The 27,170-nt window shown below is 41.2% G+C and overlaps 8 non-coding genes across 8 annotated transcripts; 4 read left to right on the forward strand and 4 right to left on the reverse strand.

The window, feature by feature from the left end:
- Window positions 1-2,831: 2,831 nt before the first annotated feature.
- Window positions 2,832-2,949, forward strand: TRNAL-CAA (transfer RNA leucine (anticodon CAA)). Its single transcript has 2 exons — window positions 2,832-2,869; window positions 2,905-2,949. It is a non-coding gene; the product is annotated as a tRNA-Leu (tRNA).
- Window positions 2,950-8,712: 5,763 nt separating this feature from the next.
- On the reverse strand, window positions 8,713-8,784 carry TRNAW-CCA (transfer RNA tryptophan (anticodon CCA)). Its single transcript has one exon. It is a non-coding gene; the product is annotated as a tRNA-Trp (tRNA).
- Window positions 8,785-9,911: 1,127 nt separating this feature from the next.
- On the forward strand, window positions 9,912-10,031 carry TRNAL-CAA (transfer RNA leucine (anticodon CAA)). Its single transcript has 2 exons — window positions 9,912-9,951; window positions 9,987-10,031. It is a non-coding gene; the product is annotated as a tRNA-Leu (tRNA).
- A 455-nt stretch (window positions 10,032-10,486) lies between these two features.
- TRNAW-CCA (transfer RNA tryptophan (anticodon CCA)) lies at window positions 10,487-10,558 on the reverse strand. Its single transcript has one exon. It is a non-coding gene; the product is annotated as a tRNA-Trp (tRNA).
- Window positions 10,559-20,957: 10,399 nt separating this feature from the next.
- Window positions 20,958-21,029, reverse strand: TRNAR-CCU (transfer RNA tryptophan (anticodon CCA)). Its single transcript has one exon. It is a non-coding gene; the product is annotated as a tRNA-Arg (tRNA).
- A 1,038-nt stretch (window positions 21,030-22,067) lies between these two features.
- TRNAL-CAA (transfer RNA leucine (anticodon CAA)) lies at window positions 22,068-22,185 on the forward strand. The gene is made up of 2 exons: window positions 22,068-22,105; window positions 22,141-22,185. It is a non-coding gene; the product is annotated as a tRNA-Leu (tRNA).
- A 459-nt stretch (window positions 22,186-22,644) lies between these two features.
- TRNAW-CCA (transfer RNA tryptophan (anticodon CCA)) lies at window positions 22,645-22,716 on the reverse strand. The gene has a single exon. It is a non-coding gene; the product is annotated as a tRNA-Trp (tRNA).
- Window positions 22,717-23,766: 1,050 nt separating this feature from the next.
- On the forward strand, window positions 23,767-23,884 carry TRNAL-CAA (transfer RNA leucine (anticodon CAA)). Its single transcript has 2 exons — window positions 23,767-23,804; window positions 23,840-23,884. It is a non-coding gene; the product is annotated as a tRNA-Leu (tRNA).
- Window positions 23,885-27,170: the final 3,286 nt, after the last annotated feature.

Below are 27,170 nucleotides of genomic sequence, written 5' to 3' on the forward strand. Positions count from 1 at the left end.
GGATCTGAGGGATGGTTCGAGGTCCACTCAGTCTACGTGATTACAATTGAGGAGCTATCTGACGGTGAGATGGCGGTCAAAAAAGCCAAGAATAACGGCCGAGAGTATTCGTCGTGCTAACCACACGACACCTCGTAATCTGCAGACCACCGGGCTGAGCAGCAGTTGCTTGGTAGGCCATGAGGTTTGGTTTGGTTCTACACTAACACCCAGGTGAAATTCGTGCTGTTTAAAAACCAAGAATAGTGCTCGCATCCTTCAATAATCTCAGTGTAGTAAAGTTATTGTGAATTTTACTTTTGTTCTACACTAACAAATTAGTCTCGTATAAAATTTATCCTCGGTTACAGGGGTTCTACAAAGTATTTGTGAAGAAGGAACCGTACAACTGTTAGTGAAATGATTTATGTACCTATGTTACTCTTTTGCTGATTTGAGACATGAACAGAAATGTTGTGAACCTCCTAAAAATTTTGTCACGAGCCGCCACTGATGGCGAGTCATTCTGATTCTCACTCTGATTCTGATACTTATTCCGACTCTGATGCTGATTCTGCGTGTTTCTCATTTGTACCGGTCTGCGGGAGCTACGTATTTGCGCAGTTTGCTATACGATCTGCTATTGTTCGTGAGTATCTGTTACGGAGGGAACATGGTATAATCTCAACGACTTACCGGCTTTGCAGTGGACATTCTATGAAAAGAAAGTGTTTGTTTGTAACTTGTCACCCGAGTATGCAGCTTCAGTAGATGGAGAATTTTGCTGTTTGCTTGCCTCCGGACATGTAACGCCTTCTGTCCAGCCAGCAATTGGAAAGGATTCAAGACGTCGACGAAGAAGTGTAAATAAGGTTAGGAATGCTCCTCGTATAGAAGGTTGCATCCATATGTAGAGAAATAGTCGTCGTACTTTTCTCTACCAGATTAGGATTCACGGTAACAGTGGAGTGCAGTGGGGCTCTTACCTGGAGGTATGTTAAAAGTATAATGATGTTCTATTTTTTATTGGTAATTTTAATGGTTTGTAATTTGCCTTTGTAGACGGCAAACGAGTAAATTTCATGAAGAGATGATTTTGTTGGGTAGTATTGTGTATATTTGCTCTATGTAAACAGCAAGCACTAAGTGGGTTGCATAATTGTTGATTTTGTTGGTGTTTGTCACATATTAGTTCTTATTCTGGGAGTAAAGTCAGAGAGTCAAACTTAAAGTGAGTCTTTTGTCAGTGGAGTAAGGCTGAACCTGGCATGTTACCCAAATTTAATTTCAGGGGTTATATAGCAACAGGTAAGGTTATAAAGCAAGTCTGGAGCCTCGTCAGCCTGATGACCGTCGCCTTGGGAGAGGGAGTGGCTCGTTGCTCTACATAATTAAATATTCCTGCAATTGTTTTGCAGGTGGCGCCCATTATCCTTGTTATTTACACTTAGTTGAGTCAACGTTTATCTGTTCAGTATTTCAATAGCTTGCAGTAGTTACATATTCATGGCACAAATACATTTGGTCCTTGAATAAAACATGATAAACTGCATCTCAGAAGTGTATACTAATCTTTAGAAATCTTCTGTGTTGAGTATTCCACTCCTTCTTCCTACAGACACCGTTTCACTGCAACTGAACCCAAAGTGACAGCCACTGTACGCGTGCTAGGAACCACTGGGAAATATACTTCCCACCTAGTGATTTAGGTCGTAGTAGCGATCAGGTTATTAAGTTTGAAATCAAATTGTGCAGCCCTCTTACACTAGCAAGTGGAACTGCATGCTCTGAAACAACTGGGAAGATAATCTCCCTAAACCCGTTACGTATATACGAGGTGGGAAGATAATATCCCAAAGACCTATACAGAGTTAACAGTTCGGAGACACAACTGTTGTACAACGAAACGAAATAATTACAAGGAAACAACCGTTGCAGTGCCGCTCTGCCACCCATCAAAAGACGTTTCATTCTGTTCGCGACAGTAGCTTCCATGACACTGGACTTATCATCAATTCAAACGTGTTTTCTGGTCACAATACCAGAAATATTACATCCCCACGGACCCAATACACCGCTGTAATGTCCCCAGATTTTAAGCTGATCAGTATTGTTAACACTTGCTACTATTAACAACTTCAGAAGCTGCATGAACTATATCCGCGGCTTCCTGGAAGTGATACTTATCTGGAGCGTTGCCTACGAGATACACAAGGCCTGGAAATCACTCTAAACTTGTCCTCGAGTTACTTCCGACAAGCGCCGCTAGAGTTCTCTTTACTATTCTGTCTATGCACTTTTTTCTTTCTTTCCTAATCTGCTTACCCTCCAGGGTTGGTTTTTCCCTCGGACTCAGCAAGCGATATCACCTCTACCGCCTCAAGGGCAGTGTTCTGGAGCTTCAGACATTGGGTAGGAGGATTCAACTGGGGAGGATGGTCAGTACCTCGCGCAGGCGTCCTCACCTGCTGTGTTGGTGGGGGATTGGAAAATTAGGAGGGATAGAGGGTGGGAAGCGGTCGTGGCCTTAAGTTAGGTACCATGCCGGCATTTGCCTGGAGGAGAAGTGGGAAAATCCTGGAAAACCACTTCCGGGATAGCTGAGGAGAGAATCGAACCCACCTCTACTTAGTTGACCTCGCGGGGCTGAGTGGACTCCGTTCCAGCCCTCGTAACACTTTTCAAATTTCGTAGCAGAGCCGGGAATCCAACCCGGGCCTCTGGGGGTGGCTGCTAATCACACTAACCACTGCACCGCAGAGGAGGACCACTACAGTCACAAAAGCGAGTAAAGGAGACTCTGGATACGGAAGGTAAATTTATGACCTCCTCCATTGAGCAGACGGCTCTGTGTCAGGATGGCCGAGCGGTCTCAGGCGCCAGACTCAAGGGAATACCTTGCCTGTACGACGCAGGTCAGAAGAATTCTGGTCCTCTCTGAGGGCGTGGGTTCAAATCCCACTCCTGACATTATTTTTCCTTTTTTGTACTGGTCGATAGCTAAACTCTACATTTCCATATTAATCTGGGACTGGAAATACAACCTCTATTTTATTATCATCCGGTGTGTGATTTTAATACATACATACATACATACATACATTTATTGAACATAACAGACGACTTCGCCGCTATACATGTTCACATGCAAAGTAAAATAAATAATAAATAATAATAATAATAATAATAATAATAATAATAATAATAAGGATAATAATAATAAGAATAATATCTATCAGTCATTAGCTGTAGCAGTCACTCAATGTTCAAACATATTCATCCAGTGTCCTTATTGTGCTCTGTACTTGCGTCACATTATTGTTCCTGACCTACACCTAATCAATAAATCAAACAACAACACTCAGCCTTTCAGCACTTGCATTCCAGCTAACTTTAAAACAAACAGACCATGCAATCCTGTATCATTACCCAACTTCACATAACGAAGTACTCTATCCCTATATTCCCTAATCCATTAGAATTTTATCATACTATCCCCTTCCCTTATATACATAACTATTCCACCCCCCCTATTCCCCTGCCTACCCTCTAACTCACTCTCCTTCATTTTACTCTCGCATGCCTTTTTTGTCGCACATAAATACCTGTTCAATTCACCCCATTTTTCCCATTGTTTAATAATCCATCTCAGGATTGCGTTCTCATCCCCTCTCCCCAATATTTCCCGATGCTCGGCACTCAATAATCCATGTCATAACCCCCTCGTTACCTCACAGTCTCTTAGCAAGTGAAAATCATCATTCACATCTCCGCAAAGTACACATCTTGTCTTATCCCACCCCTGTATCCACCCTGTATTCCTTTGCAAACCTAAAAGCCACCACATCATCCCATACCGTTTTGACCTATCGACGTATCTAATATTCAACCCTGCTATCTCCTCTATTTCGTCAAAACCGTCAGCGAATTTCTTAGTCTGCTTTCCCCCAATAATTTCTGCCTATGGATATCTCTAATTCTCCTTTCCAGTATATTCATCCCTCTCACTTCTGTCTTCGACCAAACCTCCCCCCACAGGTGTCCTAATCCTATCCTCTCCAAATATCCCTTTATTTTTTCTAACCATCCACCCTTATACCTGCTCTTAAATTGCTGTGCATAAGCTGCCTGTAATACTCTCCCACCTTCCTGTCTTTTTAAATTCATCCAGTATCTAACTATTCTTTTCACACCCTCTGATTCCAAATCCTCCCCACACATTAATTCCGCCCCTACATTTGCTGTACACCTCGGTAAGCCCATTACTAACTTAGCAAAACCACTAACAATCCTTCTTAGTTCCTCTCTTTTCTCATCCAGCCCCCAAACTTCTGAGCCGTATAATACCCTCCCAACGATTACCGACCTGAACACAAGTCTCAGTGTTTTATAACTGATCCCCGGATACTTGACTAGCAAAATTCTGACTGAGGCTACGGCTGCCAATCATCTATATTTCACCCTTTTGATCTGGTCACTCCAAGTTTCTTTATCATTAAAAATAACTCCTAGATATTCCAACTTCCTTACCTGTTCCAATCTTTCTCCCTGAATTACCCAATTACCTTCTATCTTTCTTCTTTTGTCCACCTGTACTACTAATATTTTAGACTTATTTCCATTAATTCTCAATCCCCATTTCCTCGCAAATAGCGTCACTGACTTTAAGGCCCTATTCATCGCCCCTGAGGTTAGCGTCATCAATAACACATCATCCGCAAATATCAGTCCTGGTACTTCAAAATCATTAATTACTGGTACAGCGCAATTTTCTGCCCCAAACCCCTCTAAAATATCGTTGATAAATAAAATAAACAGTATTGGCGATAACTTGCAACCTTGTTTTAAACCCACCTTGGACTCTAATGGTCCACTCAGTCTCCCTTCTCCCAATTTTACACAAAACCTGACAACCCTATATATTCCTTCCACAGCCCTCAACATCATCTCCGAAACCCCTAGCCTGCCTAATTTCTCTAATAGGGCCTCTCTATTCACCTTGTCAAAAGCTTTCTCAAAATCTATTGCTGCTACATAAACCGTACTTCTAGCCATATTCTTATATTTTTCTAAAATAGTCTTTACAATCATTATATTATCCACTGTTCTTTTCTTTTTCCTAAATCCCCCTTGGTAATCCGTCAAAATTTCATTTTCTTCCGCCCACTCGCTTATTCTGTTCGCTAACACACCAGTATATATTTTACTCAAAGAAATCAACAGAGATATACCTCTATAACTGTTCACATTGTTCCTACTACCCTTCCCCTTGTATATAGGGCATATAATTCCTGTTTCCCATTCCTTAGGGTAATTACCTCCCTCAAATATCCTATTGAATAGTTTAACCATGCCCTCTATCATTATCTCATTTTTACTAATTTCCTTCCAAAACTTGTTATTTATACCATTACACCCCCCGGCCGACTTCGCTCTGGCTCTGCTTATCACTCTCAGGATTTCCTCTCTTGTGATTTCTTTATTCAGGTCATAAATTGCCACTCTCCTATTCCTCCAAATTACTTCTTCTCCCGAACCTCTCCATCTTTCATCCCCCTTTTTCCCTAGTAATTCATCAAAGCGCCTGACCCATTGCACTTCCTCAATACTCGTTCTCTCTATATTCCTTCCACCCTTAATAATTTTATTAATCTTATCCCAAACTCTCTCAAAATTATTTGTCTTGCAGTCATTATGTATGGCTTCCATTTGTTCCTCTAACCACGTCTTTTTTGTCCTACAAATTTTCTTTTTATACTCCTTCCTCAATCTACAGAAAAACTCCCTTTCTTGGCTCCCACCTTTCCTTCTATATTCTCCTAATGCGTCCATCACCTTCCTCCGCATTCCTTCACACTCCCTATTAAACCATTCTTCTCCCTCTTTCTTATTTCCCTTTCTAGCTTTCGCCTTCTGCGCTATCACCTTTATTGGATGTAGCAACAATTCCAAGGCTTTATCAGTATTATTCTCTTCTAACGCCCCTTCCCACCCATATTTCAGAAGATGTAACTCCTCTTTTACTACCCTATTCCAATCCCGGCCCACCTTCTCTGTCCATTTATACTTATTATAACCACTCCCTCGTTTATCATTTGTCTCATCTTCCTTCATTGTACACTTCTCTTCCTACCTTTTCAGCATAACCCTCACCGGGAAATGGTGTGATTTAATCCAGTCTCTTATTTCCATTCTTACAACTTCCTCAATCATCCCTTCCGAACTTAAAACCATATCTATCACACTACCACCCTTCTCAGTAACATATGTCAATTTCCCCGTCCTGTCACCCTCTATCCACCCATTCAGAATATACAAATTTCCCACAGCACACATCTCTAGGAGCTTCTCTCCATAACTATTTGTAATTTTGTCCTCACTCCTTCTACTTTCCAACAAACACATTCCATCCTCCCTACTATAAACTGGGCTCTGTTCCCCTATTCTCGCGTTCAAATCCCCAAATAACAACATATCCTCCTCACCTGGATATATTCCCCTTATCCTACCAATATCCACCAATAACTCTTCAAAAAAATATTTATTTGCATATGCTGAATTACTAGGGTGGCAGTAAACAAAAGCTAGATTTATTTTCTTCCTCCTTCCCTCACCCCCTCCCAAATTCAATCTCAGCCATATGGTTTCCATCATATCGGCCTCTATATCCTCTACTCTTTCACTAATTTCTTCCCTAATTAGAACTATCATCCCTCCTGGTGCTCGTCCCTTATTCCTCTCTTTTCTTCTATATTTATATTTTATCTCAAACCCCTTCCATTAAATCTCCCTCCCTGTTTCCAACCACGTCTCCAAGAGTGCCACAACATCAAAACTTTCAATTACTTCCCGAACTTTCTTGTTTCCTGATTTGTTCCTTAGTCCCTCAATATTCACACATCCTATTTTCCAATATAGTTATAACATTCCCTCCCTCCCTTCTAGGTCTCCCCCTCTATTCTTACTTCTAGTAGTTATCGACCTCTCGTCCTCTGTATCCTCCATCCCTTTACGTACTTTTCCCCATATGTCTTTTAAGCTCTTACTTCTGACTTTACTCATAATTTTTATACCTTCCTGTCGATCTGTCCCCTCTTGACCTTTCTTGTTCACTACACCACTGCACCCTGCTCTCACCGCTTCTTGCTGCTCACCCCCACTCACCCCCTCACTATTTTGGACTTCTGAATCCACCTTCCCTTGTCCTTTCTTGCTCACTGCAACACTACACTCAAATCTCCCAGTTTCTTGCTGCCCACTCTCACCGTCCACTTCACTATCTTGATCTTCTGTCCACCGGCTGCACTGCCCATTCTCTTCTGAGATGCTCTCCTCTCCTGCCACGTCCCTCCTCCTCTTCTTTTCTTCTTTCTTCGTCCCATCTTGCCTTGTCCTCTCACCACCCTCAACCCTCTCGTTTTCGTCCATCTCCTTTAGCTTCGTCACTGAATGTACTCTAACCCATCGCCCGTTTGTCACCTCCAACCTCAGACCTCTTATTCGGGCCTTTAGCCCCTGGTTCCTAGCTCTCCATAGGTGCCTATTCAAGATCTTCATATTTTCACTTCCTTCTCTTCCCATGTCTCTTTTCACCCTTATTTTCTGTCCCTGTAAATTCTTACTGTTACCTACCACAATTTCTGCCAGTAGGGTAGATAAAAGTTTTACCCTAATTGGCCTCCGACCTTTAGTCTTACCAATTCTCTCTACATCGTCTATGTCTATCTGACTAAAGTTTATCTTAATTGAATCACGTGTCATTTCCACCACCTTAAATATCAGTTCAATCTTGCTCTCCCTCGCCCCTTCCTCAACTCCATATATAAATATGGCTTTCTCCAATCTCTCCTGCCTGTACCCCTCCTCTTCTTTCTTCATCTTCATCACCTCCTCTTTCAGATGTTTCACTTCCCCTCTCATAACTCGATTTCTTTCTCATTATTGTCCACTCTCCTGCTCGATTCCTCTGTCTTCATTTCAAGCCATTTCTTCATGTTCCCTATCTCCTTTCTCTGCTCCTCCGTCATGTGCTTTATTTCCTGCACCTTGTCCTATTGACACTTTTCCTGCATAACTTCACTTACAACCACCCTGAGTGCGGTCAAATCCTCCGTACTATATTTTCCACTGGTATTTGGGCCTGGGTTTACTTCCACCCCCTCCCAATAACCAGTAGCACCGCTATCACTGTCACTACCAGCACCGCTTCACTCACTTTTAATCCGTCCGTACTTATCACCAAGCCATTCCTGGTCTCCTTCTTCTGCCTTGCCTGCCATTTCCCAATAGCGGCCCGGTACTGTTCAATGACGACCATGTTTACAGCACGCACTTCACTACGCAACCTCTATCCTCGACCGCTCGAGCTAGACTGGTGTGATTTTAATAGAATTTGTTAGACACTGTCTTCGTGAAAATAAGGGGGGAAAGTGTAGGCGAATAGACACTGTTCCCGCGAAGGTTTTGAGCAACAATACTAGACTAGACGCACTAGTTCATTGAATTTCCTCCAAATGTGCGTAAATTACATTTGGAACGATGTCGCAGATCAGTTACACTATGCATCTATATCTTTACAGAAAATACGCCACCATCTTCTCGGAAGAATAACTCATTTAGGATTGTAGAACAGGACTATTATTATATCATAGAATTCTCTCCCCTCCTTTAGCGTATATCTACTTTCAGAGATCTACGGATATGATACACCAATAAACACTTACAAAAGTTCCTTGACCCCGACGTGATTCGAACACGCACCCTTCTGATCTGGAGTCAGACGCGCTACCGTTGCGCCACGGAGTCACTGATGTTTCTCAACCGTCTACCAGGTATTAGACCTGGCACTCATAAAAACAAGCGTTTTATTATTAACAGTTCGGAGACACAACTGTTGTACCACGAAACGAAATAATTACAAGGAAACAATCGTTGCAGTGCCGCTCTGCCACCCACCAAGTGACGTTTCATTCTGTTCGCGACAGTAGCTTCCATGACACTGGACTTATCATCAATTCAAACGTGTTTTCTGGGCACAATACCAGAAAATTTTACATCCCCACGGACCCAATACGCCGCTGTAATGTCCCCAGATTTTAAGCTGATCAGTATTGTTAACACTCGCTATTATTAACAACTTCAGAAGCTGCTAGAACTATATCCGCGGCTTCCTGGAAGTGATACTTATCTGGAGCGTTGCCTACGAGACACACAAGGCCTGGAAATACAACACTCTAAACTTGTCCTCGAGATACTTCCGACAAGCGCCGCTAGAGTTCTCTTTACTATTCTGTCTATGCACTTTTTTCTTTCTTTCCTAATCTGCTTACCCTCCAGGGTTGGTTTTTCCCTCGGACTCATCATCATCATCATCATCATCTGTTTACCCTCCAGGTTCGGTTTTTCCCTCGGACTGAGCGAGGGATCCCACCTCTACCGCCTCAAGGGCAGTGTCCTGGAGCTTCAGACTCTTGGTCGAGGGATACAACTGGGGAGTATGACCAGTACCTCGCCCAGGCGGCCTCACTTGCTATGCGGAACAGGGGCCTTGTGGAGGGATGGGAAGATTGGAAGGGATAGGCAAGGAAGAGGGAAGGAAGCGGCCGTGGCCTTAAGTTAGGTACCATCCCGGCATTCGCCTGGAGGAGAAGTGGGAAACCACGGAAAACCACTTCCAAGATGGCTGAGGTGGGAATCGAACCCACCTCTACTCAGTTGACCTCCCGAGGCTGAGTGGACCCCGTTCCAGCCCTCGTACAACTTTTCAAATTTCGTAGCAGAGCCGGGAATCCAACCCGGACCTCTGGGGGTGGCAGCTAATCACACTATCAACTACACCGCAGAGGAGGACCACTACAGTCACAAAAGCGAGTAAAGGAGACTCTGGATACTGAAGGTAAATTTATGGCCTCCCCCATTGAGCTGCCGACTGTGTGGCAGGATGGCCGAGCGGTCTAAGGCGCCAGACTCAAGGGAATACCTTACCTGTATGACGCAGGTCCGAAGAATTCTGGTCCTCTCTGAGGGCGTGGGTTCGAATCCCACTCCTCACAATGTTTTCCTTTTCTTTGTACTGGTCGATAGCTAGACTTACATTTCCATAATAATCTGGGACTGGAAATACAACCTCTATTTTATTATCCGGTGTGTGATGTTAATGGAATTTGTTAGACACTGTTTACGTGAAAATAGTAAGGGGGTAATTTGTAGGGGAATAGACACTGTTCCCGCGAAGGTTTTGAGCAACAATACGAGACTAGACGCACTAGTTCATTGAATTTCCTCCAAACGTGCGTAAATTACATTTGGAACGATGTCGCAGATCAGTTACACTATGCATCTACATCTTTACAGGAAAGAAGAAACCATCTTCTCGGAGGAATCACTCATTTAGGATTGTAGAACAGGACTATTACTATATCATAGAATTCTCTCCCCTCGTTTAGCGTATATCTAATTTCAGAGATCTATGAAGATGATACACTAATAAACACTTACAAAAATTCCTTGACCCCGACGTGATTCGAACACGCAACCTTCTGATCTGGAGTCAGACGCGCTACCGTTGCGCTACGGAGTCACTGATCTTTATCAACCGTCTACTAGGTATTAGAATTGGGACTCATAAACACAAGCGTTTTATTAACAGTTCGGAAACACAACTGTTGTACAACGAAACGAAATATTTACAAGGAAACAACCGTTGCAGTGCCGCTCTACCACCCATCAAGTGACGTTTCATTCTGTTCGCGACAGCAGCTTCCATGACACTGGACTTATCATCAATTCATACGTGTTTTCTGGGCACAATACCAGAAATTTTACATCCGCACGGACCCAATACGCCGCTGTTAGGTCCCCAGATTTTAAGCTGATCAGTATTGTTAACACTCGCTACTATTAACAACTTCAGAAGCTGCTTGAACTATATCCGCGTCTTCCTGGAAGTGATAGTTATCTGGAGCGTTGCCTACGAGATACACAAGGCCTGGGTATACAGCACTCTAAACTTGTCCTCGAGATACTTCCGACAAGCGCCGCTAGAGTTCTCTTTACTATTCTGTCTATGCACTTTTTTCTTTCTCATCTAATCTGCTTACATTCCAGGGTTGGTTTTTCCCTCGGACTCAGCAAGCGATCTCACCTCTACCTCCTCAAGGGCAGTGTTCTGGAGCTTCAGACATTGGGTCGGAGGATTCAACTGGGGAGGATGGTCAGTACTTCGCGCAGGTGTTCGCACCTGCTCTGTTGCTGGGGGGTTGGAAGATTAGAAGGGATAGAGGGAAGGAAGCGGTCGTGGCCTTAAGTTAGGTACCATGTCGGCATTTGCCTGGAGAAGAAGTGGGAAAATCCTGGAAAACCACTTCCAGGATGGCTGAGGTGGGAATCGAACCCACCTCTCTTTAGTTGACCCCCCGGGGCTGAGTGGACCCCGTTCCAGGCCTCGTAACACTTTTCAAATTTCGTAGCAGAGCCGGGAATCCAACCCGGACCTCTGGGGGTGGCAGCTAATCACACTATCAACTACACCGCAGAGGAGGACCACTACAGTCACAAAAGCGAGTAAAGGAGACTCTGGATACTGAAGGTAAATTTATGGCCTCCTCCATTGAGCAGACGGCTCCGTGTCAGGATGGCCGAGCGGTCTCGGGCGCCGGACTCAAGGGAATATCTTGCCTGTATGACGCAGGTCCGAAGAATTCTGGTCCTCTCTGAGGGCGTGGGTTCGAATCCAACTCCTGAAAATGTTTTCCTTTTTTTGTACTGGTCGATAGCTAAACTCTTCACTTCCATATTAATCTGGGACTGGAAATACAACCTCTATTTTATTGTCATCCGGTGTGTGATGTTAATAGGATTTGTTAGACACTGTTTACGTGTAAATATTAAGGGGGGAATGTGTAGGGGAATAGACACTGTTCCCGCGAAGGTTTTGAGCAACAATTCTATAGTCGTCCCCGTGTAAGGACGTACCCTAAAGGTGCAACCTTACCCTTTCTCCCCTGTAATATTAAAGTATTGATTTATAGTAACTTTTCTTGCTGTTGGGTCTTTTTCAGTGTCGGTAACCATACAGTTTAGGGACCCGACTTGCCGATACGACGTCTTACATTAACCGTTAATCTGGCACGTTGGCAACGTTCAATCACTGTTCTAGCGTGAATTGCGTGTTGCCACCGCATTGGTATTAAAGTCACTAATGATACAATTGCGAGAATATTTTCTTTTTCTGTGGGATTGTAAATCTATTTGGCTAATACCAGGTAAGTAGAATTGTGGCATGTTCGGATAATGCATTTGATAACATAGTTTGTGTGAAATGATGAGCACAACATTTTATTAATTACGTTCCTATTTCGTCCCATACTTATACGAACAGAGTTCGATTGGGATGTCTAAGAAGGAAGAAAAATCTGCAAGAACTCCTCCGAAAAGGAAAGCAAGGTTACGTCCTTTACAAACATCAGGCCAAGAAATGCTTGTACATTGCTACGAGCAATTGAAACACGAACTACGACGAAGAAGGTATCAGTCGCAGTGATACGAAGCTAATGGCAAGAGTTTCATTATTAACTGGGGTAAGTGTTCGTTTTTATCTTGTTTCTGTGATAAGTTTCTGACATAATGACAATCAGTTCAAATGGAGCAGTATTTCATTCTGAACCGAACCTAACCTAATCATGTAGGCCTATACCATGTCTTGTGTCGACTTCGATACGGTTTGTAGACTTAACCTTTGTGTATTCCTGTTGACGTATGGTGTATGTGTATGTAATATATTTCTGTGTGTGTATTCTTACAGGGTAGTGGTGAATATATATGTTATATATTATATTTTATTTAAAAATCTTAGAATAATTTATCTTCATCAGGTGTCTTTGGTTTCAAATGTGCATTTCTCTTTCAGGGTCGCCCACATACTCCTGGAATAAACCACACAAATCTGGACATGATGTTCAAGGAGTAATTCGTCGACCTGTGTCTGAGGGAGGAAGACTGGTTATTGTTCATGCTGGAAAGAAAGATGGCTTTGTACCTGGTATGTTCTTACTTTATTTTACTTCATTTTATTATAGTGAGGTGATCTCTCTTTTCATAGTTATGAGGGTATTTAGGGTTTGTAGTACGGATGTAAAAGGGAAGGGCACGTAAGTCTCTGATAAAACCCCAACTTGAGTACAGTTCCTGTGTATGAGACCCTCACTAGGATTACTTGATTTGAGAACTGGAAAAGTTCAAAAGAAAGAAGCACGATTTGTTGTGGGTGATTTCTGACAAAAGAGTAGCGTTACAAAAATTTTGTCGAGTTTGCGCTGGGAAGACTTGGGAGAAAGGAGACGAGTGGCTGGACTAAGTGGTGTGTTCCGAGCTGTAGGTGGAGAGGTGGTGTGGAATGACATTGGTAGACGAATACGTTTCAGTGGTATTTTAAAAGTAGGTAAGATCATAGTACAATTATAAAGTTGAGGATGAAAAGTGGGGCAAATATTTGTTTTTGTTTTTTTTAAGAAGGGAGTTAGGGATTGGAGTAATTTACCAAGGGAGATTTCAATAAATTTCCAAATTCTTTGCAATTATTGAAGAAAAGACTAGGCCTGTCCCTGAAACTGCATCTTCCACCTGGGCGACTGATCTAAGTGCAAATCAGTGGTGCCCGATTGATTGAAATTGACTGGCACGAGATCGGTAGTGGCATTATAACTTACCGCTCATTGGGTTCTGTACGTGGTTTTTGATTTTGACTTCTCCACTGTCAAGGGATCTCTTGGTTATTAAAAAGACTTGCAGGTATTCACTTTAGGCCAATGATTAACCTTAGAGAGGTACTTCAATCAAAACTTCCCCAGTGTATTTTCATATAATATTACTGGATATTTGTATCAGTAAATTACTTGTATTGCAGGCCTATTTATTATGTTTATTCTGCATTCGACAATCTCCACCTGAATCGGTGCTTGATACCTGACTGTTGAACACCTTCCAAGCTTCTTATTTCTTACTGCCTGATATAGGTTTATTGTTCGCAGCAATTACATTTGTTCTAAGGTATTGAAATGGGTGTTTATACTTATATCTTTAATGCAAGTAATCGTGGACTTCTAATCCAGATATAGGCCTACTAATGGAAATACATTCATGAGAGATGTTAGGATAAAGTAGTGTAAGTAGTAATTCATCATCAGGTGACTTTGCTACACAGTAGTTGGTTTCACTTAAAATCAGACATCTTTTTGTATCATTCAACAGAAATCACATTTTTTTATCAATTAATAGGCCTATCCTTGAAGAGGGGTGATCTCATATTTTTAGGGAATACTTTTTTTAGAAGAAATAACTTCATACTAAAACTTAAAATTCTTACAGGTGCTGATTTGATGCTACAAACTTGAAGAGAAATCAAGATTATGCTACAAAAGATGAGCTGCAAAGGTTGTGTAATATGAATCGAAGTCACTTAAAGAGGTACAGAAGCACCTAAACATAAGTTTAGATAATGTTGTTTACATTCATGTTGTGACCGGGCGAGTTGGCTGTGCGCGTAGAGGCGCCCACTGGTTTTCTGATTAAACATCATTTATTTAAGCTATTGCATCAGTCTACTTACATACTCACTGTCCACGTATACCGGTAACCTGGTGATTCGATTATTGAAGCATTGTGCAATGATGCGACATACAAACTGAGACAATTTCGAGTGGTCATGAGCATAACTCATAGTCATAGGGTAGGCTAAATAATAATGTAATTGGCTTTATGTCCCACTAACAACTTTTATGGTTTTTTTGAGATGTCGACGTGCTGGAATTTAGTCCTGCAGGAGCTCTTTTATGTGCCAGTAAATCTACTGACACGAGGCTGAGCACCTTCAAATGCCATCGCACTGAGCTCGGCCCTGCCAAGTTGGGTTCAGAAGGCCAGCGCCTCATCCGTCTGAGCCATTCAGACAGGCGTGGAGGCTAGAGAGCTGAGTTTAAGTAATTGTCGAACGTCAACTAGTTATAAAAATACTGATTGATTAAACTAATACGGTAATTAGAATAACCTAATTGCCTACCTACTTACAAGCTAGGTACTTTGGAATTATGTTCTGACTATCTTTTTAACACTGCAAATAAATCCATCTATTATTTAAAACTCCCTGTAAGAAGAGGACAGTGAATGCGAGTGGGTATTATTTTCAAATGAGCTGAGCTCGAGAGTCCATTGTAGCATATGATTTTTCCAGTGTACCATGACTCTGTATGTATTGCTTCAGAGGAAGTTTGGCTTCCCGCCAATGTCCAGTGTACCGATAATGAGCCATGTGTGTGTTGTGTCTCACTGATCCGTGACTACGTACGATTCTTTCAGTGTGCCATGATTCACTGTGTCTCGCTGCAACGGAAGCTCGGCTCCCCGCCAGTGTCCATTGTGCCGATAAGGAGCCGTGTGTGTCATGTGGCTCACTGAGCCGTGATTGTGCATGATTTGTGTGCGTGAGCTTGCCGTTCCTGTGAATCGATTCACTCGGACACTTGAATGAATCGATACACTGCTTCGAATCATGCACTCAGTAGCCAACATTAGTACAGGTACATAGTACATTACCATTAAGACAGATAGCATTGCAAAGTAATTCGTCTTTACCATAATAATAATAATAATAATAATAATAATAATAATAATAATAATAATCGTATGGCCTCAGTTACCGTGTGTAGACATTTCAAGTTGACGCCATCTGGCTGTCTGCTCGTTTTTGACGTTCCGTTTTATTCTAGGCCCACTAGATGGCAGACCGAGTATACCGAAACTCTCTTGGGCGTCTCTGGCTGAGATTTAATTAATTTTGTCAGGTAAACACCAAATGTGTCGCCAGAGATCTTTTACATGCCGATATCGTACGGCATGGAGTTTCGAATGGACTTTTTTCCGCCCTTCAAAAATCCGACTACCTCTGCCGGGTTTGAACCCGCTATCTTGGGATCCGGAGGCCGTCACTCTACCACTGATCCACAGAGACAGCTGTCTTTACCATGAAATACATCGTCAACATAGATTAGTGAGGTTGGACATCCTGCCCGTCATCATTCATCAGTCGCTGTTCAACATACTGTACTTGTCAAAACTAGTAAGTTTCTATTTTACACAATAATAGTGAAATGTTGATGAAGACGACATACACCCAGCCCCCGTGCCAGAGATATTAACCAACGGTGGTTCAAATTCGTGACGCTGTCGGGAATCGAACCCGCATCCTGTGACCAAAGGCCAGCACGCTAACCATTTAGCCATGGAGCCGGACAATAATAGTGAAAAACCACGTTCACTGCAGCTATTGTTGACTGGATATTTTTTCTCTTTAAAGAACAGTGAGTACCACGAATTAATATCCTGTTTGTTGATTCCTGTAAACTTTGTATGTACGGTGTTGGTTCGCCAGTTCCTAGCGTATCTACTGAATGAAAACTTTGTAGATCAATGGATTCAGTTTTATGTTTATTGCCTTCAGTCGTCACGGCAGTGCTTTCAATGACAACAGTCGCTCGAGTACAATTCCTGTCGAACCTAACCTAACCCTGTGACAATCAGTGGTTTTCGGTGGATCACAACCTAACCGGTCATTATAATTTGTTTTCGGCGGATCACAACCAAACCTGTCCCTATCAGTGGTTTTCGGAAGAATACTGTGGTTTTGTCACAAGCCAATACAGACTCTTGAATCAATGTGTGAAAATGGGAAAGAGCAGAAAACCCTCTTCAGGAATGCCAATCTCAAAGTCCATAGTCTTTTTAGCGTTGTCGCACAGCTGAAATGTCACTTTAGAGGTAATTGTAAAAAGTCTTGTATATAGGCTCTACAGATACATAGTACATTACCAATTCCATCTCGATAGCTATGAGACGCACACTGCATAGCGGTTTCGCTCTATAGATAAATCATATTATAGTGAAAAAAAAAATTGTTTAAAAAAATCTGACATGAAGGTCCAGAAGGAAAATACTTTCATTGGAATTCTTATTTATGTGTTCACCACCCTAGTAGGTTTAAATAAACCTTATAAATGCTTCGTAAGGCCCATTCTCGAATATGGATCTGCATGCTGGGATGCGTACAGGATGGGTTTAATAAATTCCCTAGAGAAAGTTCAAAGAAGAGCGATGCGTTTCGTAACTGGGAATAGGAGAAATACCATTAATTGGGAAAGTCTTGAATCTAGAAGAACTAGAGCTCGCCTGTGTGGTCTTTATAAGAGCTATACGGAAAGGGCTGCTTGGAGTTGTATTAGGAATAATTTGGAACCTCCCTCATACTTATCGAGAAATTATCATAAGCATAAAAACCAGCATACGGATGTGGGCAAGTTTTCCTTCGTCAACAGGATCGTAAGGGATTGGAATAAATTACCTGCAGCAGCCTTTGATAGATTCCCTTCTGGTATCAAGTCATTTAAGAAGACCATTAGTGTTTGTGGAAAGTGAAAAGTAAAAGTTGTAAATTATGGGCACTGAATTTGTGATTTTCTGCTTGGATTCCATTGTGAAACTGGGAGGTTTTTACTTGTGGTATTCTCTTTCCAGGAAATTGCTTGCTGTACTCATGGTTTTGTAATTGCTGTTGTTCTTGGTTAATTAACAATGTTTTTAACTTTATTTTTTATCACTTGTAACGTTAAGCTAGTAGTAAGCTCAATCTATAGTTTTGTAAGCCATAATGTCAAGTATTGGAAATAATTAAATTGTGTGTGAAACTGTACATGATGCTGGATTTAAAACGACTAGTAGTATTTCTTGTAATATTTTTTATGGAATTCCTTTTTGTACCGATACTTTAGTTGTTGTAGTTGTTGGGTAGTAGGTTTTAACTTTATCATCACTTGTAGTGTTAAGCTAGTAGTAAGTTCAGTCTGTAGTATTGTAATTTGTAGTGTTAAGTACTGGAAATACTTAAGTTGTGTGCGAATATGTATATAATGACACTGGATTTAGAAAGTTAAATTACTAGTATCTTTTGCTTGTTGTAATGTTGTTGTTGTAGGGTAATTACGGTTTAACTTCACTTTATTATCACTTATAATGGTAAGCTAGTAGTAAGGTCAACCTATAATATTGTAAGCCATATTGTTAAGCACTATAAATACTTAAGTTGTGTGAGAATTTGTATATGATGTTGCTCGATTTAGAATATTAAACTAGCAGTAATGCTTGCAATATTTTCCTTCCATATATCTGCTTCTTGTACTCTTGTTCTTTGCTTGTTTGTTTGTTTTTTGTTTGTTGTTGTTGGGTAATTATGTTAACTTTACTTTATTATTACATTACTGTAAGTGACCGTTGCCACCGGGATATTTCCCATTTGCAATTTAATAATAATAATAATAATAATAATAATAATAATAATAATAATAATAATAATAATAATAATAATAATGAGTGACAGGGTTTAACGTAATTTGGAAGGAATGTTTTGCGTATGATAAACGAGTACCAGGTTAACTACTGGGGGGCAAGGGCGGCATGCGTAGAACTAACCACTCCACTCCACCGAGTGCCAACGTTATGGATAGTGGAAGCCTTCACCTTCCACCCTTCCAATCGCTTTCATGGTTTGTACGGAGATGACTTTGCTTTTTGCTTTTTAAATATTAGTATTCATGTTTATTATGTTTGTTTATTCATACCCGTGCTTTGTAATTCAGTGACCATGGAATGGCTCTAAATGTTGTAAATTATATTTATATTTACTTCTATTTATTTCCTTTTTCCATATTGCACATGTTTGTTGTTATTATTATTACTGCTACATATCGCTTAACATGTAAATAAACTAATATTTAATACATAATGTTTATCTCTTTGAATTCATTTTTTCGTTGCGTATTCTTTTTGCTATGACAACATTACTTCTTTATGATATAAATAAATATAAAATAAAAGTATTTCTTCCCAAACATATTTGTTATACGTGCACCAATCAGAGAACCAACCTTTTACTAAGGTGCATAATGTTTTTGCATACATGTATAATTGAAGAACTGAAGATCCATATACAGGTAAGTGGGTCGCCCATGTGGTAGGCCTATTACGCGTCATAGGAAACTGAGTGAACTGGCTGTGCAGTTTGATCACATTGCTGTGAGCTTGGTATCAGGAGATGGTGATGGATTTGAACCCCACACTCGGCACGTCTGAAGTTTTTTTTTCGCCCGTCATTTTCATTTCAGGCTAGTGCTGTGTCTGTACGCTTATGTACATTTTAAACGTTTGAAATCTTAGCCCTCTTCCCTATCCCATTCTTGCCTCACAACCTGTCTTCATGTGATTTAAGGCAATGTATATGTAAAAATCTGGTAATGTTGTTTGACTCATAGTGCTCCTGTACATTGGTTTCTGTAATGTTGTAAGCTTGAGATACACCAGCTTGTAAGCTGAAAATATTTTTCAAATGCCAAATGCCGTAAAAGTACTTAGTGGGATGTAAAGCTGTTAGCATTATTATTGAAAGGAAGGACAGATATGTCTTATGTGGTAAGTCCTTGAACTTGCAGAAATCGCAATGAATTATACAATCTATATTCCCTCCCCCCTTCCTTTTTCTTTTTTTTTGCTAGTTGCTTTTACGTCGCTCCGACACAGATAGATCTTATGGCGACGACCAACCTTCCTTTAACAATGCAGTTATAGTAATGCGTACATCAGAATAAAGGCAGGATTTTTTAAAATTAATTTAAGCAAGTGAAGGAGAGAATGTATGACTAGCTCAGGTTGGCGGATTCGAGTTAGACGGTATTTGAAAGTGCTCAAATACGCCAGCCTCATGTCTAGATCTACCGGTACATAAAGAACTCTTGTGGGACGAAATACTGGCACCTCGGCGTATGTGAAAACGATAGAAGTAGATAGTAGAAGTAATATTCAATTCTGCAGTGAGCTTGAAAGCTGACCTAATTTCCGTTCACGTAGCTTGGCACATTAGTGTTCTTATATGGTGGGTTCGAGTCCGGCGGTATTTGAAAGTGCTCAAATACGCCAGTGTCATGTCTAGATCTACCGGTACATGAAATAACTCTTGCGGGACGACATTTTTTGGCAGTACAACTTATTACATTATTATTTTCAAATCCCCAGTGAACTTGAAAGCTGACCTAAATTCCGTTCACGGAGCTTGGCACATTAGTATTCCTATATGTTTCCTGGTAAGCCTGAAGATATAACCAGCCTGCAGGCTGAAAATATGCCCAGTAATCTCTCTCCTTACTGGTTACCGGTATTGAAGAGAGAAGGAAATGTTCGCGCAAAAGAAAGGGAAGTCATTGGATGTCTGGAACTTTCGAAAATCACACTGCAAAGATTTATTAAATAAATTGTATCGTTTAACACGCCCCTCTTTTCAAGGATATGGTTAGTACGCCTACTGTATATCAAAATAAAGACAGATACATGCAACATTAATTTGAGTGAGAAAGTGTGTTTATTTCCTTAATTCCTCATTGAGCGTGGAAACCGACTTAATTATGAATATCTTGATTTATTTCATCTTAACTTTTAGCATTTACTAGGGTAGGGACACATTCATTATCGGTGTTTACATTGAGGTTAGTTTGTTATGGTTATGTCTGGTGATTTTAATATGTAACCAGGCAGGTTGGCAGCAGTGATCAGCCATTACAAAAAAGAGAAAACAAAAGCATCGGGCGGCGATATTTACTTTCTGGGGTATTTCCTTACGCGGCGATTACTATAGACTAGACGCACTAGTTCATTGAATTTCCTCCAAATGTGCGTAAATTACATTTGGAACGATGTCGCAGATCAGTTACACTATGCATCTACATCCTTACAGAAAATACGCCACCATCTCCTCGGAAGAATAACTCATTTAGGATTGTACAACAGGACTATTATTATATCATAGAATTCAATCCCCTCCTTTAGCGTATTTCTACTTTCAGAGATCTATGAATATGATACACCGATAAACAATTACAAAACTTCCTTGACCCAGGCGTGATTCGAACACGCAACCTTCTGATCAGGAGTCAGACGCGCTACCGTTGCGCCACGGAGTCACGGTTGTTTATCAACCGTCTACGAGGTATTAGACCTGGCACTCATAAATTCAAACGTTTTATTATTAACAGTTCGGAGACACAACTGTTGTACCACGAAACGAAATAATTACAAGGAAACAACCGTTGCAGTGCCGCTCTGCCACCCATCAAGTGACGTTTCATTCTGTTCGCGACAGTAGCTTCCATGACACTGGACTTATCATCAATTCAAACGAGTTTTCTGGGCACAATACCAGAAATTTTACATCCCCAAGGACCCAATACGCCGCTGTAATGTCCCCAGATTTTAAGCTGATCAGTATTGTTATCACTCGCTACTATTAACAACTTCAGAAGCAGCTTGAACTATATCCGCGGCTTCCTGGAAGTAATTCTTATCTGGAGCGTTGCCTACGAGATACAAAATACAGCACTCTAAACTTGTCCTCGAGATAATTCCGACAAGCGCCGCTAGAGTTCTCTTCACTATTCTGTCTATGCACTTTTTCTTTCTCATCTAATCTGCTTACCCTCCAGGGTTGGTTTTTCCCTCGGACTCAGCAAGCGCTCTCACCTCTACCACCTCAATGGCAGTGTTCTGGAGCTTCAGACATTGGGTCGGAGGATTCAACTGGGGAGGATGGTCAGTACCTCGCGCAGGCGTCCTCACCTGCTGTGTTGATGTGGGATTGGAAGATTAGAAGGGATAGAGGGAAGGAAACGGTCGTGGCCTTAAGTTAGGTACCATGCCGGCATTTGCCTCGAGGAGAAGGGGGGACAATCCTGGAAAACCACTTCCAGATGGCTGAGGTGGGAATCGAACACACCTCTACTTAGTTGACCACCCGGGGCTGAGTGGACCCCGTTCCAGCCCTTGTAACACTTTTCAAATTTAGTAGCAGAGCCAGGAATCCAACCCGGGCCTCGGGGGTGGCTGCTAATCACACTATCCACTGCACCGCAGAGGAGGACCACTACAGTCACAAAAGCGAGTAAAGGAGACCCTGGATACTGAAGGTAAATTTATGGCCTCCCCCATTGAGCGGACGGCTGTGTGTCAGGATGGCCGAGCGGTCTAAGGCGCCAGACTCAAGGGAATACCTCGCCTTTACGACGCAGGTCAGAAGAATTCTGGCCCTCTCTGAGGGCGTGGGTTCGAATCACACTCCTGACAATATTTTTCCTTTTTTGGTACTGGTCGATAGCTAAACTCTACATTTCCATATTAATCTGGGACTGGAAATACAACCTCTATTTTATTGTCATCCGGTGTGTGATGTTAATAGGATTTGTTAGACACTGTTTACGTGTAAATAGTAAGGGGGGAATGTGTAGGGGAATAGACACTGTTCCCGCGAAGGTTTTGAGCAACAATACTAGACTAGCCGCACTAGTTCATTGAATTTCCTCCAAATGTGCGTAAATTACATTTGGAACAATGTCGCAAATCAGTTGCACTATGCATCTATATCTTTACAGAAAATACGCAACCATCTTCTCGGAAGAATAACTCATTTAGGATTGTAGAACATGACTATTATTATATCATAGAATTCTCTCCCCTCCTTTAAGGTATATCTACTTTCAGAGATCTACGGATATGATACACCAATAAACACTTACAAAAGTTCCATGATCCCGACGTGATTCGAACACGCAACCCTCTGATCTGGAGTCAGACGCGCTACCGTTGCACCACGGAGTCACGGATGTTTCTCAACCGTCTACCAGGTATTAGACCTGGCACTCATAAATTCAAGCGTTTTATTATTAACAGTTCGGAGACACAACTGTTGTACCACGAAACGAAATAATTACAAGGAAACATCCGATGCAGTGCTGCTCTGCCACCCATCAAGTGACGCTTCATTCTGTTCGCGACAGTAGCTTCCATGACACTGGACTTATCATCAATTCAAACGTGTTTTCTGGGCACAATACCAGAAATTTACATCCCCAAGGACCCAATACGCCGCTGTAATGTCCCCAGATTTTAAGCTGATCAGTATTGTTAACACTCGCTATTATTAACAACTTCAGAAACTGCTTGGACTATATCCGCGTCTTCCTGGAAGTGATACTTATCTGGAGCGTTGCCTACGAGATAGACAAGGCCTGGAAATACAACACTCTAAACTTGTCCTCGAGATACTTCCGACAAGCGCCACTAGAGTTCTCTTTACTATTCTGTCTATGCACTTTTTTTCTTTCTCATTTAATCTGCTTACACTCCAGGGTTGGTTGTTCCCTCGAACTCATCAAGCGATATCACCTCTACCGCCTCAAGGGCAGTGTTCTGGAGCTTCAGACATTGGGTATTAGGATTCAACTGGGTAGGACGGTCAGTACCTCGCGAAGGCGTCCTCAGCTGCTGTGTTGGTGGGGGATTGGAAGATTAGGATGGATAGAGGGAAGGAAACGGTCGTGGCCTTAAGTTAGGTACCATGCCGGCATTTGCCTGGAGGAGAAGTGGGAAAATCCTGGAAAACCACTTCCGGGATGGCTGAGGTTGGAATCGAACCCACCTCTAAGTAGTTGACCTCCCGGGGCTGAGTGGACCCAGTTCCAGGCCTCGTAACACTTTTCAAATTTCGTAGCAGAGCCGGGAATACTACCCGGACCTCTGGGGGTGCCAGATAAGCACACTATCAACTACACCGCAGAGGAGGACCACTACAGTCACAAAAGCGAATAAAGGAGACTCTGGATACTGAAGGTAAATTTATGGCCTCCCCCATTGAGCTGCCGACTGTGTGGCAGGATGGCCGAGCGGTCTAAGGCGCCAGACTCAAGGGAATACCTTACCTGTACGACGCAGGTCAGAAGAATTCTGGTCCTCTCTGAGGGCGTGGGTTCGAATCCCGCTCCTGACAATATTTTTCCTTTTTTTGTACTGGTCGATAGCTAAACTCTACATTTCCATATTAATCTGGGACTGGAAATACAACCTCTATTATATTGTCATCCGGTGTGTGATGTTAATAGGATTTGTTAGACACTGTTTACGTGTAAATAGTAAGGGGGGAATGTGTAGGGGAATAGACACTGTTCCCGCGACGGTTTTCAAATCAAATCAAAATCTCTTTATTTGCAAATGAGGTGTCTACCTCGGTGGCAAATGGTACACTAAAATACATATATTGTCAAGCACTAAATATTAAATTAACAAGAGAAGAAAATTTTTCCTATAATACAATATTATACAATTTACGCTAACAATGTTTTCTATTAAACACACAGCTCATCCTTAATAAATTTATATTGTTTACAAAATTCTACTTATAATATATCCTGTCCTACTTACAAATATAGTCAACTGATATACAGTATGTGGAATTACTTCAAATGATACTATACAACTGGTATAGCATTAATATTTACATTGCATTTATTTATTTACTTTTTTTTTTTTTACCCGTTCTGGATCCTAAGTAGCATAACGACCTGCTGCGTCTTAACCAGAGCCCCTTTTGCCACCACTTTTCAGAGTTCCTGAAGGGCCTTCACAGCTACCGTAGCGGTCCCAGGGCCCTCGAAGTCCCCACTGTACTTCACCCCTACAGGCAGTCCCCTACTTTGGCTGTCCAAACTCCTTAGACCAGGGGATGGAATTAATTTATTCACACACATTTTTTTATATACAATAACCTGCACTGGTCGAATGCCCTCTAACATTTCATTTATTTTCTCTGTTGCTGTTTATTCTCTTCTTGAATATCTGTACAGATTTTGGAAAAGGATCAAACACTACCCCTGGTAAACTGTTCCACTCCTTCACGCCCTTCCCAATGAATGAAAATTTACCCCAATCGCTTCTGCTAAAATTCCTTCTAATTTTATATTTGTGGTCAGTCCTGCCAATATAATTATTTTCCAACTGAAGCCTCTCACGGATATCTCCCCATGCTTCTTCTCCTGTATAGGCTCTATATAATCCTGTAAGTCTAGTTTTCTCCCTTCTCTTACTTAAAGTTTCCCACCCAAGTTCCTTTAACATTTCTGATACACTACTCTTTCTCCTGAAATCCCCTGTTACAAATCTTGCTGCTTTCCTCTGCACACTATCTATTTCTTTTATTAGGTATTCTTGGTGAGGATCCCAAACACTGTTTGCATATTCCAATAATGGACGAACCATACTCAAGTAACTTTTTTCTTTTAATTCTTTGTTGCATCCTTTAAGTAGCCTCATTATGACTTGTAATGATCTGTATGCTTTCCCAACAATGTCATCAATATGACCCTTCCAGTGCAAATTACTTTCAAATCTCACACCTAAGTATTTGCTCTTGCCATCTTTTGGGATAACTACCTCATCCAAAGTATATTCAAATTCAGTTTTAAAGCTCCTGTTTGTAAAAGTTGTAACAGTTGATTTGCCTCCATTAACCTTCATATTATTTTCTTCAACCCATTGTTGGATACTTTCAAGGTCCCTTTGTAATTCTGAACAATCCTCAATGTTGTTTATTTCTCTATAAACAATTATGTCATCTGCATACAATCTTATTTTTGATGTTATATTGTTCCCTAAATCATTTGCGTATATTAAGAAAAGTAACGGACCGATTATACTACCCTGTGCAATTCCCTTCCAAACTTTCTCTTCCTGAGATACATTATTTCCTACTTTGACTTTCTGAACCCTTGAATTTAGAAATGCTTTTATCCAACGTGTAACCCTTACGTCCAATCCTATTCCCTCCAATTTCTTTAATAATATTCCATGTTCCACTCTATCAAAGGCTTTGGAAAGATCTATGGCTATGCAATCTAACTGGCCTCCTGAATCCAACTGATCTGATATGTCCTGCTGAAATCCCACCAGTTGTGCCTCACAAGAAAATTTCTTTCTAAATCCATACTGGCTCCTCATGAACCAATTTTTATCATCACATATCCCTCTGATGTACTTCGATATTAAACTCTCCAGAATTTTACAAACTATACTGGTCAGGCTGATTGGTCTGTAGTTCTCTGGTTTCCTTTTATCACCCTTTCCTTTATAAATTGGTATTATTACAGATTCCTTCCATTCCTTTGGTATTACACTATTATTTATGACATAGTCAAAGAGAAATTTTAAATAAGGCACTATGTACCACCCCATTGTCTTTAATACCTCCCCAGTAATTTGATCACTCCCTGCTGCTTTTCCTTGCTGAAGCAGTTGGATTTCTCTGAAAATATCTTCGTTTGTGAATGAGAAGCTTCTTGTTTCCCTCTGTCTCTCTCCCTCTCTATCTTCTGTTTCGGTTTCCAACTCTTGACAATCATCTACTGAATCTCTAAATTCCCTACTAAATAGGTTTGCTTTCTCAGTATCTGTTAAATAGTGTTCACCCCCTTCTCCCACCATTGTAGGAATTTGGATTCCTTTTCCTTTTTGATTCCTGATATATGAATACAGCTTTTTCCATTTCCCTTTGTGGTCATTACCCTCTTGAAGTATGCCATTCATATAATTCTCTTTTGCTTCCTTTTTCGCTCTATTCAGTTCCCTCATTAGCTGTTTTCTAGTTTCTCTACTCTCCCTACCCTCTTTGATTTTCCTGTTTACTATTCTACATTTTCTTTTTAATTTTCTTATTTCCCTTGTATAATAAACAGGGTCTGAGGTCATTTTACCCTTCTTAACAGGTACAAATCTCTTCTCTCCTTCCCAAATAATTCCTTTAAATTTAGCCCAAAGTGTATCCACGTTACTCCCTTCACTTATCCAACAACTGAACTGTGAGTTAAGGTAAGTCCCAAATTCATCAACTTTAGTTTTTCTGTACAATTTCTTGTCTTGTGTAACCCTCTTATTAAGCCTTTTTGGTACGAGTCCTACATCCATTATTACAGCCTTATGGTCTCCTATTCCTTCAATTACCTCAGTTTTATCAACAATTTCCCATGGTTTAACCAAGAATACATCTAGTAAGTTATTGAGACGAGTCGGTTCTTGTACTACTTGTGTAAATCCTCCCTCCCAAATTAACTTATTTGCCAGTTTCTGTTCATGGGCTTCACTTGCAGCTCCTTTCCATTCAACCTCAGGCAAATTTAGATCTCCCCCAATTATTACCATATCATTGTTATTGTTTTTACAAGTATAATCTATTATTTTTTCAAAGATTTCCATGTCTCTTTCCTCTCTTCCAGGCCTGTATGTTC

Source organism: Anabrus simplex, chromosome 3 (assembly GCF_040414725.1).
Source record: "Anabrus simplex isolate iqAnaSimp1 chromosome 3, ASM4041472v1, whole genome shotgun sequence".
NCBI classification, from domain to species: domain Eukaryota; kingdom Metazoa; phylum Arthropoda; class Insecta; order Orthoptera; family Tettigoniidae; genus Anabrus; species Anabrus simplex.